The sequence below is a fragment of the Balaenoptera acutorostrata genome, chromosome 9 (assembly GCF_949987535.1).
Source record: "Balaenoptera acutorostrata chromosome 9, mBalAcu1.1, whole genome shotgun sequence".
Classification (NCBI taxonomy): domain Eukaryota; kingdom Metazoa; phylum Chordata; class Mammalia; order Artiodactyla; family Balaenopteridae; genus Balaenoptera; species Balaenoptera acutorostrata.
The window spans coordinates 63,022,623-63,044,043 of record NC_080072.1 but is presented as its reverse complement, the minus strand read 5'-3'; the positions used below and the strand labels follow the sequence as shown (position 1 = coordinate 63,044,043).

The 21,421-nt window shown below is 40.4% G+C and overlaps 1 protein-coding gene across 10 annotated transcripts in view; it reads left to right on the top strand.

Annotated features, from left to right (window-relative positions):
- DLG2 (discs large MAGUK scaffold protein 2) overlaps positions 1-21,421 on the top strand; it is a 1,232,045-nt gene that overhangs the window by 1,010,488 nt on the left and 200,136 nt on the right. Inside the window, exon 1 of one of the 10 annotated variants that reach the window (XM_057552560.1) lies at positions 11,775-12,000. The exons of the other annotated variants lie outside the window; for them this stretch is intronic. The gene's annotated coding sequence lies outside the window, so the exon portion shown is untranslated. Of the gene's footprint in view, positions 1-11,774; positions 12,001-21,421 lie in introns of those variants that run through there. 10 annotated transcript variants of the gene reach the window in all.

Here is a 21,421-nt window from a genome sequence, read left to right as displayed (position 1 = left end):
GCGGTGCAGAGTGGCAGGCTCAGGGCAGCCTGAGTTTTCTCCACACCCTACTGCTGCTCGTGGTCTGATTGCATGTTGCCTGCTGTTCACGAAGGGACTGGAGGGCAGAACAAGGATTCAGCTTCCCCAAGTTGGAAAAGCTAATCAGAAGCTATGTACCCTTCTCCAGACTGTCCAGTGATTGTTTGACAGTATTAAAGGAATGGATGTTTTTGCCAGACAGCCTTTCCTATATGCCCTCAGGACCCCAGACCCAACACGGTCAGCCAATCCATAGTCAATTTATTTCAGACAATTTGGAAGAGTACATGTAACAATAATGTATTGGTTACAATAATACAAGCTCTTGTTACAGTCAACTCTTAAAATGAATAATGGTTTAAACACAATAGAAGTTTATTTTCTTTCTCATGAAGTTCAAAACTTGTCTTAACTGTCCTCTAGGCAGTGATTCAGGGACTTTTTCCATGCTTTGGCCCCTCCATTTTCAACGTGTGGCTTCCAAGGTCAAAGGATTCATTTGCATCAAGCTGGTGGGAGGGAAAGAGAAGTTGAAGGCTTGCTGGGGAAATGTTGTTATAGGCCAGGCCCATTCCATTTCATTGGCCAGAACTCACATTCCCTTGGCCAGAGCTCAGACAGATGGCCGCACCTAATTTCTAGGGTGGAGTCTAGTTTTGTGCTCCAGAAGAGGAAATGAGTTTGGTGAACCAACCAGTTTCTGCCTCAAAATAATTATGACCAACTAACATTTATAAAGCATTTACTTTGTGTCAGGCCTTGTACTAATAAGCACTTTATCTACATTATTTTAAAATCCATATACTATGTTTTTCACCCATTTAAAGTATACAATTCATTGGTTTTTGATATATTCACAGAATCGTGACACCATCACCACCATCAATTTTAGAACATTTTCATTATCGCCTCCCAAACCCCATACCCGTTAACAATCACTCCCCATTTCCTCATCGCCTCCCAAACCCCATACCCATTAACAATCACTCCCCATTTCCTCGCATCTCCCTGCCCCCACTGCAACCCTACGCAACCACCAATCTCTTTTCTGTATGGATGGATTTGCCTATTCTGAACATTTCATATATAATGGAATGCTTATATTCTTTTATATAATCCTCACAACAACCGTACAAGCTAGACAGGTTCTTATTCCCATTTTACAGATTTACAGAGGATCAGGTTGCTTAAATGACTTGCCAGTAAATTTAAACCCTGCCTCTCACTGAACTCTATCATACTACGCTGTGTCGCAATTATGAAGAATAATCACACCATGATTTGGGAAAGAGGAGGAAGGGGTATTCGATTGCTTGCTTTTAACTGAATATCATGGCAAAAAAACCTAACTTTTTCATGGAGGACTCCTTTACTACAGTGACAGGCACTTAGAAGTCAGAGAGATCAAGGTTTAAAGCCCAGACCTACCACTTAACCAGGTGTATACAAAGTATGCACTGCTTAATTCCTCTTGAGTCTTAGTGTCTTTATCTATAAAATGGGAATAATGAATCTGTTTGCTGGGAGGATTGAGTGAGATTAGCCTATGTGAAAGCTGTTCCCACAACTTTACATAGTTGATGCCTTGCCAGTGTTAGTTGCTCTTGCTTAGAAGTGAAATTCTGGCTGTAATTGGGCAGCCACAGAAGTTATGTTAATGTATCTGGCCCTCCGGGATACTGTCCGGAAAGAAATGATTGTGACTTGGTGTTTTACAGTATCCAGATTATAACCCAGAAGTGACTGAGATCCTAGGAGGATTTCTAACAACGAGGGTTAGGAAAAAGAGACATATGCTCCAGGATAGAAAAGTATATGCAGATTCTAGTCTATCGACTTCTGATCTCATCTGGGCAGAACAGTTTGTTAAAGGCACCTGGAAAGAACCAGCTGAGCCAGTGTAAGTTTGAAGTTACTTGGGAAAGAAGATAAGCTGGCTGAGTTTCTGTCGGCAAAGAGCCAGTAATGAGGTTTCCAGCATTCCATCACATGTCCTTTTCATCACTTTCAGCTCAGCCAGAGACGGCAAAGTCTCAAGACTCAGAGGCCAAGAGTGCCTTTGAGAGACTCACGGAGGTAGCTGTGAAGGAGTGAATTGTGCTTTTGTTCCATTGACCCATTCCCCACTCTACCCTGTCGTTAGCCATAAAGATACGGAAATCTGGGCATGAGAGCGCAGAGAAGACCAAGGAGGCAGTGGGAAGTTGTATTGGCAGTGGCTCATGATCATATAGCCAGAAGAGAGCATCAGAAAAAAAGGGTCTGAACTCTATGTAGAATCAGGGGCTCATTTCAGCCTTAAAAATCTGTCCTAAAAGCCTCTGGTTCTGCCATTTCCTAATAGCATGGACAAATGACTTAATCTCTCTGAGCCTCCATTTCCATATAGGATTGTTACCTGGACCGTGACTTACAACCCTGCACCCCTAGCCTGCATAATTCCAGGGGGCTCCATTCACATACACTAGGGGTCAGCATATTGCAAACCTGTAATGGGTCAGACACTAAATATATTAGGTTTTATGGGCCATTTGTTCTCTACTGCAACTAATCAAGTCTGCTATTGTCTTGCAAAAGCAACTATACATAATATATAAACGAATGGGTATGGCTATGTTCCAATAAAACTTCATTTATGGACACTGAAATTTGAATATTATATAATTTTCATGTGCTACAAAGCATTTTTCTTCCTTTGATTTTTTTTCTACCAATTAAAAATATAAAAATCATTCTTGGCTTATAGACTCTACAGAATCAGACAGTGGGCCAGATTTGGTCTGCAGGCCATGATTTATAGGCCCCTAACATACACTAAAATATGTTCAGTGTCCTCTAGAGAGATGCAGTGCAGTGCCATGATTACTGCAAGGACCAAATAAGAAAGAACATGTAAAGTGATTAGCATAGTGTCTGCCTGTTATAAGTACTCAGCAAATGGTTGTTATTACTATTTGCTCACTAAAAAAGAAATATATTATCAACTATACTTCAGTAAAAAAATATTAAAACTAAAAAAAAAAATATTAGCTACTTGCCACAGACATCTGGAAAGGGAGACAGTTACATTTTGGTTACTTAACATTTCTACTGTGTTAAGCTTTTATTATTATTAAAATATATATTAAAATTAAAACTATAAAAACTGGTTTGGACAGGTAGTGACATTTTGAGGCCACCCAGTTTTGTAATTTTTTCCTAATATCCCAGTATTGTCTCTTCAATTTGTAGACATATTTTAGTATAGTTGTTGGTTGGTTGGGGGATTGGGTTCAGGACTCCTGTGGATACCAAAATTCGAGGATGCTCAAGTCACTTACATAAAATGACATCTTATAAAAAATATATAAAATAACATCTTACGGAAGAACCTGAACGAACTTTTTGGCCAACCCAGTACTTGCATATAACCTATGCACATCCTCCCGTATACTTTAAACCATCTCTAGATTACTTATAATAACTAATACAATGTAAATGGTATGTAAATAGTTGTAAATACAAGGTAAATGCTATGTAAATAGTTGCTGGTGTGGTAATTTCTAGTCTTGCTTTTTGGAACTTTTCTGGAACTTTTTTTTTTTCAAATATATTTGATCCACCGTTGGTTGAATCATGGATGTGGAATCCACAGATACAAAGGGCTGACTGTACTTGGTCTGTGCTGCTAGGTGCTACATGAATAAATGAGTTTAGGTCTTTTCTGTCTAGGAGCTCATGTACTTCTCCAAGGTGGGTATATGCATCCTAAGGGTATGCAAGATGATAGCCTTTCTCTTTATATTAACTCTTCATCTCCGCCTTTAAATTTCTGTTTTGGTATAGGATTTATAATGTACATACTGTGCCATAGTAATATGGTTGTACATCCTACAATTTATAAATATATAAATATTCAGATAATGGAAGGTGTGCTCATATTTTCTTTAAATGATGTTGACGAAGTTTTGAGAAAACTGGTTGAGAAGGATTTGGTGTGAGTGATGTAGGTTCTTATTCAGAACTAGGCGACTGTTTTTAGGACATGAATTAACAGTTACTCTGGTGTCTATTTTGTGGCAGGTGGGAAGCAAGATATTTCACATTTTAAATTTCAGAATAACACTTATAACAGCTATATGATAAGTACAGTTATCTCCATTTTATAGATGAGGAACCAAGTTCAATTCAGAGAAGATAAGCAACTTATAAAGGTCAGCTTGAATGAATCAGGACTGTCTAACTATAAAGCATGACATTTACCACTTCAACCTTCATTGCATTGAAGAAGTTCATGAAAAAGGAATGATTATTCTCTGGTATTCCTAATCTCTGAAGTTAGTCTTTTTTCCATCACGTGTACTTAGTTTATTGAGTGGTAAATGGATAAAATTCCACTCCCCCAGAGATCCATGATCAACCCTTACCTGCTGACCTCTGCACATCACATGCTTCTCACTCTGATTAGAAATCTTCTTAATTAGATATCTCCTAGTCAGTCATCCATCAAGACTCAGCTTAGACATCACCTCCTCCAGGAAGCCTTCTTGACTTCACCTCCCAGACTAGGTGAGATGCCCTTCCTCTAGGTATCTATAGCACCCTAATGAGTCCTTATAAAATATGCTAGCTGTGTAGTTAGTTGTTATCTGCTTGTTACTCCCTGGACTGAAAGCCCCTTAGGGGACAGAAAATCTGACCTTGATTGTATTGACCTCCTGCCATCCAACGTGGTAATAAGGTGCCTGAGACATAACAGACCCTCCATGAATATTTATGGAATGAAGAAATTCCTCCATCATTGATTTGTAGTCTGAGATAACTTCGGCAAAGAGATGGGTTGAAGTTTGTCTTTATTTAGGTTTCCCAGGATAGGGCAAATTGGTGGACATGAATTAGATTATAGGGGACCAGATAATGGTAAAACAAAGGAAGTAAACTTTTATATGTATGAAGGCTTTTTCATTCTGGGTTTCTCCTTCTGAAGAGGGTACCTACTCTCACACCAATCAAATTTATATTAGTGATGTATATGATTTATCAGTATATTCCAGTTTCTCTCTATGTACGTTTATGTGAGCATGTATATAAGCCCACACATAGTCATGAACATGAGTTCATAAAAACAGATGACCACAATTTCTGTAAACTATCTCACGATCACTGAAAGTTCAACAAAAGGATAGAGTTCATTAACACTCTTCAGGTTGGCCCATCTTGCCAAGTCATTCAGTTGCTCTAAATCTCCTTTGGTCCTAAAGCCATTTCCCTCCGGGATGCATAAAGCTTTACCTCTTTCTTTAAAGGGAACTAGCATTTACTGAAAGCTTTTGCAATATTCCAGATATTTAACCGAGGTGATCTCATTTAATCCTCAGACGTTTGCACAAATCCACAGGTCCTGAACCCAAAAGAAAATGGATCAAGTCAAAAGCAAGTCAAGAATTTAGTGAAATAGAAAATCTTCACTAAGAAAGAAGGAAGAAGGAGCGGGCAAGACTAAGAAAAAATTCGAATTTTGTTGAATTCAGTTATGAATGAATATTGTTAAATTCTTACACAAATTTGTTGCATAGGATTATACCAAATTAATTTGTTGGTGATAAGATGAGAGTTTATGACCATTAGCACAGTTTATATATGAGCAGGGAGGGACCTTTTCAGCTGATTGGGAGAAAAGCTTTCTTCTTCCTACCACCAGATATGGCTACATGTGTAGGGTTTTCTTGCTGAAAAAGGACAGCATTCGAACAGTTGTTCCCAGATTTTTACATTTCATAGACCAGAAACGCTTCAGAACAAACTTTTATAGGCCAGTAGAGTTGCCAAATTTTTATCTTGCCAATAAAATGAAGGACATTAAAAAACAAGACAAAAAACCCATGATCTATTTTTATCTTCATTTCAGAAATAAAAAGACAACTTTTAATAGCAGAAACAATAAGAAAAAACAAAGAGTAGAAAAGATACAATCTCATAATAAAGAAAGGTCATTTTAGCTTGATGAAAAATCACTGCCTTCTATTTACTTTTCTCATTCTTTCTAGACCAACAAGGGTTGGGGACCAGCCTCTAAGAACCACTGCTACTGCTATGAGCAGGCTTTGAAGTTACACGGCTCTCAATTTAAATCCAGGCCCTACTGATTCCTAGCTGTGAAACTTGGGGCAAGTTATTCAACTTTTCTGAGCTGCAATTTCTTCATGTGTTAGATGAGGATAATATCTGACTGTATTAATCTCCTAGGGTTGCCATAACAAAGTACCACAAACTAAGTGGCTTAGAACACCAGAAATTTTTTGTCTCACAGTTATGGAGCCCAGAAGTCTGAAATCCAAGTGTCTGCAGGGCCATGCTACATCTGAAGGTGCTAGGGAATGATCTGTTTCAGACCTCTCTCCTAGCTTCTGGTAGTTTCTTGGCTTTTGGCAACATATCTCCAATCTTTTCATGCCTTTCTCCCTGTTGCATATCTGTGTCCCAATGACCCCCTTTTGTAAGGACACCAGTCAGTCACATTGGATTAGGGACCCACCCTACTCCAGTATGACTTCTTAACTAATTACATCTGAGACAATTCTGTTTCCAAATAAGGTCACATTCTGAGGTGTTGGGGGGTTAAGACTTCAACATATGAGTTTGTGGGGGGGAAATACAGGTTAACCCATAACACTAACCAAACTCATGGAATTCTTGTATCAGAGTCATTCAGGAGAGGTTGAATACATTAAAAATACAGTAAAGTACCAGGGATTGTAAGGGTTGTTTGTTTTTTAAGAAAATACATAATTGAGGAATTTATGACTTAGGGACAGTAAATAATTTATGCAAGGATATATAACTAAGAAGTAGTGAAGGACTTCCCTGGTGGCGCAGTGGTTAAGAATCCGCCTGCCACTGCAGGGGACACGGGTTCAAGCCCTGGTCCGGGAAGATCCCACATGCTGCGGAGCAACTAAGCCCGTGCGCCACAACTACTGAGCCTGCGCTCTACACCCCGCGAGCCACAACTACTGAAGCCTGCGTGCTACAACTACTGAAGCCCGCGCACCTAGAGCCCGTGCTCTGCAACAAGAGAAGCCACTGCGATGTGAAGCCCACGCACTGCAACGAAGAGTAACCCCCGCTCGCTGCAACTAGAGAAAACCCGTGTGCAGCAACAAAGACCCAACGCAGCAATAATAAAATATAAAATGAATAAATAAATCTTAAAAAAAAAAAGTAGTGAAGATGTGACTTTGAACACATTTACTTAATAAATATTTAAAATATGTGTTATGTGGCTGACTCTGTTCTAGTGCTGGAGACTCAGCCATGAATGAACTAGACAAGGCCCCTGGTTTTACATCCCAGTGGAGGGAAGCAAAAGTTAATAAAATAAATAAATATGTAATATAAATTTAAGTAGAGATAAGTATTATAAATAAGAACAAAATCCAATAAGAGAGTAGAGAATAATGGAGGGATGGAAGATGATGTTCTGCACAGGATGTCTGGGGGTTATTTCTTGCAGAGGAGACATGTGAGCAGAATCCTGACTGCAGTGAAGGAGTAAATCCTAAGTGAAAGGGGAGCCACAGAAGGGAGCTGAGTAGGGAGTGCTGGGGTCTGATTTTTGTTTTAAGAGAATCTGCTTGCTGTGTAGACAGTGATTTGTAGCAAGGCAATAGTCAAAGGAAGGAAACCAATTAGGTGAGGGCAGAAATCCATGTGAGAGGTTATAGTGATATAGAGTGGGGAGCAGAGGTGGAGATGGAGAAAAGATTGGGGATATATTTTGAAGACAGAATTACCAGCAGTTGCTAATGAATAAGATGTGGGATATAAGATTTTTTTAAAAAGAGCCAAGAATGTTTCCCAGGTTTTTGACCAGAGCAACTTGGTGAACAATTATGCCATTTTTTGAAATGGTACATATTAGGAGTACAGTAAATATGGGAAGGGGGTGGGGACCGCAGGTTTAGTTTTGACGGTCAAATGGAGATGCTCGGATGTGGGATGCAGCTGGATATGAAAGTCTGGCATTCAGGGCACAGGCTGGGTCTAGAGATCTACATGTGGTAGTCTTTAATCCATAGATGGCATGTAAGCCTTGATACTGGATGTTGTGGCCTAGGGAGTGAGTATAACGAGAAAGGTCTAATGATGAGCCCTGGGACACAAGAAACTTGAAAGATCAGGAAGTGGAGAAGGACTCAGCAAAGGAGACTGAGAAAGATGAATTAGTGAGGTAGGAGGGAAACCAGGGGGGTCTCAGGAACCAAGTTTAAAAAGTGGTTGACTCAAGGAAGATATAAGTCATTGTGTCAAAGAGCTGTGGAGAGATTGAGTAAACTGAGGACTCCACTCTGGCCATTGCTTTTGTTGGTGAACATGTCATTATTTACCTTAATAAAAGCAACTCTAGTGGAATGGTGAAGGTGAAACCTGACTGAAGCCAGTTAAGGCGAGAATGGGATGTGAAGAGGTAAAAACACTGCGAGTGGACACATATTTTATGTTCTCTGTTATCTCAAATTCTTAGAAGCAGTGAATATAATAGTTAAGAGAGTGGGCTCTGCAGTCGTAGAACTTGAGTCATTATTCTGATTGTGCCAGTCAGCTAACCTCTCCAGTCACAGAGTCCTCATCTACAAAGTAGAGATAATAGTACAGCTCGCTTCAAAATGTTGTGAGGGTTGAGGACTTCCCTGGTGGCACAGTGGTTAAGAATCCACCTGCCAGTGCAGGGGACATGGGTTTGAGCCCTGGTCCGGGAAGATCCCACATGCCGCGGAGCAACTAAGCCCGTGCACCACAACTACTGAGCCTGCGCTCTACAGCCTGCGAGCCACAACTACTGAAGCCCGTGCACCGAGAGCCCATGCTCCGCAACAAGAGAAGCCACCACAATGAGAAGCCTGCACACCTCAACGAAGAGTAGCCCCGCTCGCCGCAACTAGCGAAAGCCCACACGCAGCAACGAAGACCCAGTGCAGCCATCAATCAATCAATCAATCAACCTATTAAAAATAAAATGTGAGGGTTGAATGAGAGATGCAAGTAAAGTTTTAACACATTGCCAGCCCATAATAAGTGTCAATAAATACTAGCACTGTCACTAATATAAGCGAAGTACTGGTGCAGCTTCCAGGCTCCACATAGTTCATTACGTCTGGGAGCAGTTGGTGGCATGAGGTGGTAATTATGACAGAATATGTGTTATGATGATCCTTGATGGGGACAGAACAGTGTGTTATAATACAAAAACTACATGAAGACTCCTCCACAATAATTTTTCATGGAGTGTTTCATAATGGTGGAATAGCCAGGCAGCAGGGGGAGAATGGCTCTGAAGGGGATTTTGGGGGATCATGGTAGATCAAGAAGCTGGAAATCATGGAAGGACTTAGAGTAGACCAAGCCACATCAGGCCATATGTGGATAACCCACATATTGATATTGAAAGTAACCCTTTATCTTGTAATCATAGTTATTTATTATTTACTCTTTGCTACACACGGTGTTTACACCTGGATTTTCTTACCAGTTTAGAAACCCAAGTCCCTCTCCCCCTGACCCTCTAATTATGTTGCATACCTCTGCTTCTGCAGTGTCTAGTGTTACGGTCATGAAAGAGGGAGCACCTCATCTACATATATTCTGTATTCCCTAGTAAGATGCTTAGAGGAAAAAATAAACAAGGAGAGAGTAGTCCATATATGAGCAAATTAAGTTGCCCACTCGGTCATTCTCTAGAAACACAAAGCTAAGAAAGTCTCTCATACTTAAACCTGCATAGCCTGGAAAATTATAGCATCACCTTGTCCCACAGAGGGCTACTGCTGATGTCTCTCAAGGAACATTGATTGCATACCTTGGATATAGCAGTCTCTTATATGGATGAACTCACCTGATTGGAACCTGGCAGGTGGCCAAATCCTGGTTTATATTGAGTTAGGACAGGAGTTTGCAGTGGAACTTCTGAGACAGAGTACCTGTTTCCTTGCTTGGCACACCTTGACTTAGTGGCAGTAGGCAGCTGTGTGCACAATTTCATTGTTGTTATGTGGCAGGCGCTTGTTTGAAACAGGTGAAGGAAGCCAAGTTGGTCTCACTGTGGAGAGCCAACATGCTGTTAAGTATGCTTTCCTGGGCTGGTGAGTTCATTTGACTAATAGAAGAAGTGAAGTAGAGAGCTAGGGACCTGAACAGGCAGCCCAGAGCAGAGCCCCCGGGCCTGCCATTCTCTGGCAGAAAGTCCCCATATTCCTGGTGACGTTCTTCAGTCTGGGTGATAGACCTCTCTGGGGTTGTTTCCCTTTTTTCACCGGCTGGCAGATTCACCGTCTTAACAGAATCCTTGGCAAATAGTAGTTGACATGGAAAAAGACACTTTAAAGAGAAGGTGAGGCAGAAATCCATTTTCCAAAAAGAAGTATGGTAAGAATAATAGCCAATAATTTTGGGAGTATGCATTATAAACCAGGCACTACATTTTCTTGATGTACTTAATCTTGCAAGGTAAAAATTAGCATACCCACTTATAGATAAAGCAACCCATGTTACTGTAAATCAGTGACAAAGCTAGGGTTTAAACACAAGGCTGTTTGGTTCCTAAACCTATGCTCTTCCTGTAATTTCTACTAAAGGCCATAGTAAATAAATCTGCTCACATCGCTCGTCTGCCCCTACAGTTGAATGTGAAACACTGCTTGGGATAGGATGATATGCTTAAGAGTGTGGGCTCTGAAACCAGGTTGCCTGGAGTTGATTCCAGCCCTGCCCCTTAGCAGCTGGGATCCTACTTGGATGTGTTAACCTCTATGAATCTCAGTGTTTTCATCTGCAATATGTTGTTTATGATAATACCTACCTCGTAGGAATGTTTTGAAGATTAAATAAAGATTAAATGAGGCTGAGCACCTAAAACACTGCCTGGCATATGAGAGTGCTCAATAATCGCTATTATTATCAAAAACATGATTTCTAGTGTTGATGTTCAGTGAACCTAAAGAGGTTATATTGACCTTGTCAGAGAGGAAACAAAAAGCTCAGGCACTGCTCCTCCATGCTGCCTGCCTGTAAATGATTTTTGGCGAATCAATGGTACTGTTCCTGATTTCTGCATGTCTCCCGGTTTTCAGGGCTTCCTTGCTCTAGAGGTAGCACAGTAGGATAGGATAGAAAGACACTGTTTTGACATCAGAAGACCTGGGGTTTGGGGTTAAGCTCAAATCGTATTTGGAAACTGGGACCTGTGCAGGTCATTTTCTCTCTCTTGCTACGTGTTCCTCATCTGCACAGCTAGCGGATTGAACTCCCGAACCTCTAGGGCTCCTTGCATCCTCCATTTCTGTGAGCATTGGACAAAGTCACTTAACTTCCCGGGGGGCTCATTTATACTGTAACACTGCTGAACCTTTCCTGGTTGCTGAGGGGCTCAGGGAGAGTGAAGTGTTTGGTACACTGTGACAGGCTATGCAAATATGAGGGCTGATCTTTACAGAATTATTAATGAGAATTAAACCTGAGTAGTATGCCTTGCTATTTGTGCGTTGGAGACTCAGGGGCTTTCCTCCACGTTTTGCCATCTTTGCCTACCCCCCACTGGGTTGGGTGGATCCACCTTAACAAGGTGTGGGGGAACACGAGTGGAGGATGGGGTGCGGTACTGATGGTGGGAAAGCGTCTTATTGGTTAATGCTGGTACATCCCAAACACTGATTACTGTCACTGCTTCTCAGGCTGATATATTTTTCAGGATGAGTTACAAGGAAATATATGTACCCAGGGAGAGAAGACGCTGCATGGTCACCCCCTGTGATGTAAAATATGAGAGCCTAGGAGGGGCTGTTTTATAATTCATCAGGTTTTGCTAGTGAGTTCTGCCGGAGTCTTAGTTATAAAGGCAAGTGTGAACCGGACGGCAGACAGGAGAACCTGGCACCAAGGAGACGGAGAAGCTGCCTTTGGTGCCTCCTGCCTCCTCCCTGCTTTGTTCCAATAATTTTGTGCTCGGTAAGTTCCCTGGCTTTGCAGCTAATCATTGTTGAATAAGCTTGGCAAATGAATCTGTAGTTTGGAATATGCACTTGCTGTCAGAAGTGTGTGTCAGTGTTTGGGCTTCTGACAAATTCCACAATTCTATTAAATGAGCAAAATAGCTTAAAAGATGAAACAAAAGCCGACAAATCAATTATTCACCTTGATCCTTGGAAGGCTGCTTTCTTTGGTTGCTAAAGTTTCTCTGGTTTCATTCTGTCAGTTTCATTTGTTGGGTGAGCTTTGAAAAGAACAAGTCTCTTTGTCACGAAATTGTTTTTCCTAGCTGCCAAAAGGAGGTATGTACAGGGCGGTTTGTCCATCCCCACCCCCCAGCTTACCCTCCCCAGCAATCGGTAAATTCTAAAACAGACTGTTTGCTTGGTAACCAGCTCCGACAGAGCTGAACCTATGCAAGGCAAGATTCAAATTGCAATCTTTTGTGTGAACAGAACTGAGGGACTCTGAATAATTGTCATTGTGGAGATTATTGTGAGACTCGGTATGGTGGTAGTCCCTGCGTTTTGCCGGAATGGGATCAGAATGTGAACAGATTTGCATTTGGCATGCCTGTTGGTGGTGTGGGAGAAGGAGCAAAAGAAAAGACTGGATCGTTATGGAAAGAGCTGTACATCCCACCCACAGGACAGACAAATGCAGAAAGCATGGCAGTTGTATTTGCGTAACTTGGGACTGTTTTCTCTAGTTTCCTATTCCTGTTAATAATTACCTGGAGCTGTGTTTTGGTCCACATCTGGGTATGCTCCAGGTCCTGGCTCCAAGCAGAGTGAGCGCTAACTCCTGATCAGCTAGCTGTAGGAAGTCATTTCCTCCTCAGAAGGAAAGAAGCGAAAGCTGTACCTTCCTGGACTCCTTTCTGCCGTGTTGTTTGCCTCTGTCCAAATCTCATGGAAACCAACAGCTTGACGTACTTTTTTTATTTTTTTGCAGTAGCAGATTTAACTGTGGTGTCATATGGCATATTATGTATGGAAAGGAATAGCAAGACATTTTTCTGAATGCTTCAAGTGTGTCTGGCTTGTTGACATTTGCTTGATTTCACTGGCAAGGAGCTACTGTCTTCTGAACCCATAACTGTCTGTCCAAAGCGTTTACTTTATGCATAATTGCACTTTCTCTTTAGATGTGGGATCTGTAGACCTGACAAGAACATCCTCTTTATCCTCAAGGAAAGCAACTCATTTTAGCATCTCCTTGAAAAAAAATATGCATCTTTTTCCTCCCACCAGCTTGCTCTTTGCTTTTTCCTGATAAATATTGTGGTCATCAGTACCACTATACTTCTAATAAAGTTGTTTCTTCTTTCCTAGTACACTTTCTGATTGCACCAAAACTTGGCAAATTTGGAATATGGAATGTATCCTTTTTTTCAGGAACACATTTTCCAGGCATTCTTCTTTTGTCCATAAATAGCTTTTCCATATTTTCCATTTCTCTGAATAAGTTCTGCTTAAAGAGCAGAGGAGTGATGTATTATGGTTGGCACTTAGGGGTGTGTAACCTGAGACCTGGTTTCTGATCTACAAACTGGCTGCCCCACAAGGGGTCTGTAAAATGTCTTTTTGTCCTACGTTCAGCTCAAAGCCTCCGGGCTACAGCAGTAATGATTAAGCTAGGAAATTCAGCAAACCATTGCAGGTATAAACCAACATCTGCGTTTGATGGTCTGGTCAGCACGTGATGCTTGTAAAGCTCAGGACACACAGCTGAAGGTTCCTCAAAGTGTTAATATATCTTAATGCCAAGAACAATACAATTGTAAAGTACCTTTGCGATGTATTGTACGTTGAATTTTACCGTACTACATTTAAAAAAATCTCCTGCCAGAGCCCCTGGTTTATTTTGCAGCAGTACCTGGGTCTTGATTCAGTGTGGTTTTATGGAGAAATAAGCCAATGCACTAATTTCCATAAACTGAGTTTCTTCTCATTTGGTGGTGGTTTTTCCATCTTCCATCTTCTCCACCCACCAGGAATAAGCTCTTTCAATAGCAACAAAAGAAAATTTAGCATGAGTTATTCTCAATTAAATTTACAGAAAGACAAATACGAACTGTGACGAGAGAACACGTACATACCAAAAAGCATGTCTCTTAAAAAAGGGTTATAAGCCAAAGAGGCATGAACATTTTACCTACATGACACATATGATTTTCTTTGAGAGAGGTTGGGGGGGTAGAAGGGGGCGAGGTTTACAGGAGCTGTCCTAAGACCTGGCTTCAGCAGTTAGCAAATGGAAAGGGCAGGGGCTTTGTGTCACCATGGTCCCCACCTCACTCTCCTTATCTGTAAAATTGGGGAGGGGAAGTTAGGAAGATTACACCAGATAGATGATGTATGTATGTGTAACCAATGGTGCACTGATTGGCACAAAGGGGACCCAGTAAAAGGTAGTCATTATGGTTAGAAGTTGAATTTTGTAAAATATATTAACTCATTTTGATGTTGGTTTTGAAAGAAATACGCACATTAAATAGGAAGATTATAAAAAATTTTCTTGTTAGCAAGATACACTTCTGTCAGATGATTTTGTTTTTGTTTTTATTTTGGAAACCTAGTAAACACAGAATTATTACCTCTCAGTTCACATTTCACTAATTCTTAGAATGGCATCTAATGTCTTTACATAATTATTTAAAGAATAAACTTGATGTCAAATGGGGAGCATGGAGATAAACTGATACCAAATAATATTTCATAGCCTTCTAAGTTATTTGCTAAACAATGAATAGGCCATAATTCCAGCCCTGACACTGCATTAAAGTACCTAATTATAAATATCATTTATTACGCCCCAGGCACTGTACTGTATGTTTTACCTGCATTTTCTCATTTACTCCTCATTACAACACTACCCGGTAGGTGCTATTTTGCTTCTCATTATCAAATTAGGAAACGAGATTAGAGAAAAGTTTATTTAAATACTACTAATTTAAATTGGCATATGGCAGTGCTAGAATCTGAACTCAAACCTGTCTGATTCTAGAATCTATACTGTAACCACCATGGTGGAATGATTCAGTAGGATTTGCCCAGCTCTACATGGCTCCATTTTGGAATCCTGGCCCTATAGTTGCCTTGATTCTTCTCCCCACATATTTAACCTCTATCAGAGTTTAGGGGGTATAAAAAAATGAAGTAGGAGACTTTCATTGCTCTCATTTTTGGTCTGTGCCAATCAAGATCACTTTTTCCTGAGTCATCTTTACAATTCTCACCGAAGTATAAAATTTAGTATTAAAAAGCATGAAATTTTAAAAGGTCATAAATCTACCAAATTCAAGATAAGATCTAAAAGTTACCCTGAATTAGTATTGTCCTTTCACCTGGGCAACATCCCTCTGGCTTTAGAGGAGTCTCTGGGCCAAGAGGATGGGCCCATTTGGAGCTTGCTTTCTAGACCACATTTAGGGTAAACAGGATCCCAGAATTTCTTCCCCAGACAATCCTGAGCCCACTTCCAAGGGTTGTACTGTGTGCCCACCCCGGGGTGTGAGGAAATCCAAGGGGTTGCTATTTGCGTGGGGTTAGGGGTGAGGCCAGGGAATGGGACTTTGTTGATCATAGCTTGGATTTGGTAGTTGGAATATCCACACATCTGCATGAAAGGCCTTTTGCGGCGCAGGAAGGAACTGTGGAAGAGAAGAGGGGCTGGCCCAGGTCTGGGGGCCTCTATTTGTGTTCTTACCTTGGGCCCCCAAAATGTTAGGCACAGCCGTACTCTGCAATGAAGAATGCTTACCTGTACTTCAGAGTAATGAAGCTAAAATTCCAGTGGGTTGGTTTTGTGGGGCTTTTTTTTTTTTTTTTTTAATATGTATTTGTATACGTATAGTAACACTAATCTTCATTTATCAATTTCCCCTCTCCTTTCCTTTTAATTTATTTATTTATTTATTTTTGGGTGTGTTGGGTCTTCGTTTCTGTGCGAGGGCTCTCTCCAGTCCCAGCGAGCGGGGTCCACTCCTCATCGCGGTGCGCGGGCCTCTCACCGTCACGGCCTCTCCCGTTGCGGAGCACGGGCTCCAGACGCGCAGGCCCAGCAGTCGTGGCTCACGGGCCCAGCCGCTCCGCGGCATGTGGGATCCTCCCAGACCAGGGCCCGAACCCGTGTCCCCTGCATTGGCAGGCAGACTCTCAACCACTGCGCCACCAGGGAAGCCCTTTTGTTTGTTTTTGCTTTTGACCTTTTCCCCATTAAACCAAAAGAAATCACTTGAACAAGAAAGTGGTCAAAGCTATGAAGATCTCAGACTAAAAGCTTTTTAAGTTCCATTTTGGAATTGACAGCAACCTGATCCATCAACGCTAGATACTGGTCTTTTTTCTAGTTCAGAGGCATAGACTGACTTTGGAAGGTGACTTTAGGGTCAACTGGATTAAAACTCTGCCATTTGTCCTTTATGCCATTTGAAAATGTAGTTGCTCAGAGAGTCCAATGGTAATTTCAGGTGCCCTTTTCTTATCTCTAGTTTTAAATTGCTGTTGTAACCCTTGGTGCTGGGGGCTGATGAAGGCTGCCTGAAGGAACTCTGTGGAACCCTGCCCTACAGGCTGGTATGAAAAGCAGAGGTGACGATCAATGGCTTTGTGTGGCCTTCTATCATTATTACAGCCCTTTCTTCTGCCCAGCGTCTCATTCTCCCAGAAGATGGCTTCTTTCCATCTTCTGTTGTATTGGAGACACAGACCCACCTAAGGAGAACTAGCAGTCCAGGAGTTCCAGGCAGCAAAATCCCTGTAATTATTAAGAATCTTGAGGGCTTTTGTTTTGTTTTGTTTTGTTCTGTTCTTAATACAATGAAAGCTATTATGCAGTTACCAGAGTGATTTTTTTGTTTGTTTGTTTGTTTTGTTTTGTTTTTGTTTCTGTTACTCTTACCTTCATAAAGTAGTTTTCTAGATGAAAAGGTAGAATGCATCTTGGGACATATTTTCTACTACCAAATCTTGCAACCTTGTTTTCCTTAGCTATAAAGCAAGTAAAGTAATTCCTGTCTCAAGGCTGTTGGGAAAGCATAAATGCGATAACTCATGTCCCAGTAGATAGCTATTCCCTCATCCACATGAAAGCATCTGCCACAGTTAAAACTTAGCACATAGTGTGCCTATATCAAACGTTCCCCCAGTCTGAAAATACAGCAGTTAAACTGGTGACTCTGTGATGACTAAGGTGTGTGCCACGCTTGACAAGCAGAAACAGGACAAAACAAAATTTACCATTTAACCTCTGAATTGAAAACTTTTAATAGTGTATGCCTTGGGTGGTGGTAGTCCCATCGACTTTTACTTTCTTTTACATGTTTTATGTATCATTTGAACTTTTATAATGAGCTTGCATTATTTATGTAATTAGGAAGAAAAAGGAGAAGAAACATTTTTAGAGAATTGAATTAGAATAGGAAATGGTTATGGATATGTTGTGGATATCTAACTCGGGAGGAGGACTCCTGTCAAAATTTTTTTTAATATAAAATACTTGGGAAAGAGATATTTTCTGGCTGGAATAATTCCGATTAGCTTACTTTATATGCTTGTTTGCTTGTTTATTTGTCTATTATTAATCATTTATTAAGCATAGACTAGTGCCAGATGTTCTGCTAGGTGCTGAGGTTAAAAAAATGAACACTCATAATCCTTGAACTCAACGCGTTTGTAATCCAAGAGAAATGGGCATGTGAGCCCACAGTTCTAACAGAGTGATCCCTGCTGTGCCGTAACAGGGGCAGGTGAGATTGCTTTCTATTGCAAGGAACTGGCTTGATCAATAAAGGAAATGTATTGGTGATTGTAACTTAAAAGTACAGCAGTGAAGCCAGCTTCAGAGGTCTGATCCTGTGGCACACCGGGTTGTCAAGAAATCTGTTTCTTTTGGTTTTGGCATGCTGCCTGTTTTGGTATTAGCTGTATCCTAACACCAACTGCCCTCATGGTCACAGAATGATTGTCAATGGCTCCTGGACAACTTATTTTCTTAGTCATATCCAGCCAGAAAGCAATCCTGAGAATGGTCCTTAAAATTCACTTTTAAATGGACTGGCTTACTACCCTTGAACATAAAGCCAAATCACCAGCCCATTCTGAAGCTTAGACAGGATACAGACAGCCTCCCCATAACCTTATGAGCCCCTAAACAAAGTCTGGCCGCTGTTGCTGTTAGGAAGAGACAGTGGGGAATTCTGTGGCAGTCCAGTGTTTAGGACTTGGCGTTTTCACTGCGGGAGCCCGGGTTCAATCCCTGGTTGCGGAGCTAAGATCCTGTGAGCCTCGCAGAGTGGCCAAAAAAAAAAAAGGAAAGGGTGGTGGTGGTGATGGAATGGGTGCTGTGGTCTTCAACTTGCTATATGTACAACACACAGTGTACAAATGTCCACTAGAATTAGTACATAACAGAATGGAAAGAAGGCCAAGTATACGATGGTGCATGCCTTTAAATATTGACTCAGCCCACAATGAGTAGGAGTTTGCCAAAAGATAAGAAAGAGGGAAAGGCTTTGAGGCAGAGAAAAAAAGCTTTTTGCAGTCACAAAAACTAACCAGGTAATTGTTTAACTATCTGTTTATCATCACATTGGCACTATTGCAGAAGTTACCAGCCAGAAGCCATCTGACTAGTGGTATAATTAACAGAAAACCTAATGTATGTTTCACCAAAACCTGCTATTGGATGATAGCAGTTGGGTTTGAAGCTAAACCAGTCGTGTCTTTATTTTTCTACAATGTGAGTACAGATATGGAGCCAATTCAATGTGAACCTTAAAATTTCTGTCCCCTGGTTCAAAATTATAGAATTTGAGCGCTAGACAATACCATTGTCATCCTTTTTTTCTCCTTTTTTGCTTCTGTGAAACCTATTCAAGAAGTTTAATGATTCACTCAATGCCTCAAATTTATTTAGATTGTGATGTCATGAAATTTCTGATGCTAAAAAATAGTAAAAGACAAAGAAAAACAAAAACAAAACCAAAAAAGGTATAAGACAAATGAGGGTACCTTTGAATAGATGTGCTTACTTGCTAATTGTGTAGTATATATCACATTGAGAATGAGATAGACTAGAATAAAATATTTGTTAGCCAAATATCAATGCTCTATAGCAAAATTAGATTAAACTTTGGTGTCTGTGAGTCACAGTTTATATAATTTATCTGTTCTTTAGTTCTTCAGCCTTAGGCAGTACTCACTGTTTCTTTCCATTGAAGAAGTAAAATACTTCCTGGATAAAATTGTGCTGGGTGGGCTTGGTAACAGTTTCTATTAAAACTCTTGACTCCAAATTTAATTAGCTGTGTTTTGGATTGTTTTTCCAGTTTTGCAGCATAGAAGAAGTGACAAGACTATTACTTACTTTCTGTAGGAAGTGTGCTCATACTGTTCACAATTTTCTGGCATCTAAATGCAATCATAAAACATTTCTTTTTTTACTCATGAAGGTCATTAAATGCTGTCAACCTACCTACCTAATGAGTGTGGTCCTAGATACGCATTTGTCTAGCTTCTTTCCAAAGAACACTCAATAATGGCAACAAATGGAAGCGAAGTATATTTTCTCTTGCCATTTGCTTCTGGTGCAACAAATCTGTTCAGAAAACATGAAACCAAGCATGGCAGTGGTCACAGCCCAGCTGTGTCAGTCAGGAACCAGAGACTTCCTCAGAAAACGTGCTTGAGTGAGAGAAGGCAGCAGTGATCATGTAGGAAATGCTCCCCAGGGCACTGGTTTCTTCTTCAAATTAGACAGCTCTTCAGTGCAGAGATAGAAGATAGAAGCAAAAAATAGTGGAAGGGTGATGGATAATGTTGATTTAAAAGCACATATGTCATCCCAGAATTAAAAGGTGCCATTATCCCGTGACACAACTTTACTTCCTATAGCACAAACCAGATAAACTCTTCTTTGTTTAGTTTTGAGGTTTCCTTTCACAGGTTTCCTTTGCCCTCCCCCTTCCCAACTGCTTTATACCACCCCCAACTCCAGTTGCTTTCCCAGGTCTTTCACAGAGCTAATTGGTTAACTAAAGATTAACTAAAGAGTTAACGCCTAGCACAGCCAGTTGTTAAATATTGTGACATCACTTCTGTATAAGACCCATCTTATTTTTTAAAAACTTGTGGCTACAATGGAGGAGAATAACATTCAGATGCAGAAACAATGTATAATTGAGAGCTAAAATGTTTGAGACAGCCCTGTGTAATTTTTTAAAGAGTGATAAAGGAGATATTATTTGAGATTGTCTGGAAAAGATTGGCCAGGAATTTGGATAGGACAGGAATGAAGGACAGGGCAGAATATGTACTTTTTTTTCATTCATTTATTTAACAAATAATAACTAAATCTCCCATGTGTTTATTGCCACTTTGCACACATTATCTCCTTTACCTCTCATAATAGCACTATGAGAAGAGAGGAGAATATAAAGCTTGATCACACAGCTAGAAAGTGGCAGGAAAGCCCACGTGTTATCCACTCTTGTCCATTATATGCAAGGCTCTGTATTAGGTGCTGGCATGGTGAATATGAAGATGCATTTTGTTTTTTACTTGTAAAGGCCAAAATTTGCAAACCCAGGGAAATATTGACAGCCCTTAAGTGAATGAAAAAGTATTCTTGGGCCTTCCATCATCAAGAGCATCATTTAAAAATATGATTGGGTAATACATTTTTATATTGCTTGCTTCAGTTGCTTCAACAGCGATATAAAAAGTGGAAATGTGAGCCATAGGGAACTAGCTGAACTCATTATAATTTGATTATCTAATCTTCCAGTATTAGTCTTCTCACAACCTTTGCATAACATAGGAACATTAGAAAAAGCAGTAAAGCACACATTCTAAGCATTTAGCCTGTTGACAAAGTCATACTTTCTATCTTTAAATGGAAACTGAAAAAGCAAGACTATTTATTAATGATTTTATAGCAAATCTAACTTTTTCTAACTGCTTTCCAGATTATGCCTTACACAACGAGTGTATACTTGCTATGACTAAATTATATGGGGAAATGTACATTTATGGGCCAGAGTATGGCATCACCTCCTTTCTTGCCAAAAATACCCCCCAGTGAGTTTCTTGAGGGCAGGGATTTGATTTCATTTATCCTTGCATGCCTGGCATCTAACATGGTTAATTGATAGACACCAGATAATACATCCTTTTAGGCAGGGTGGAGACAATGTAAGATTGAGAAGTTGGGGGATAATTTCTGGAGTTAACCCTGAAGGTGATGTAGAAATTTACTAGCTACACGGAGAAGGGCATTGTAAGGAGATAGTTTATACTGAGCAATGTTTCTGAAATAAAAATGATCACAGAATTTGTATTTTTAAGGAAAGCAAGGAAGACCTCAATGCCTTTGCAGTATTTTTTGTTCCTGGCAA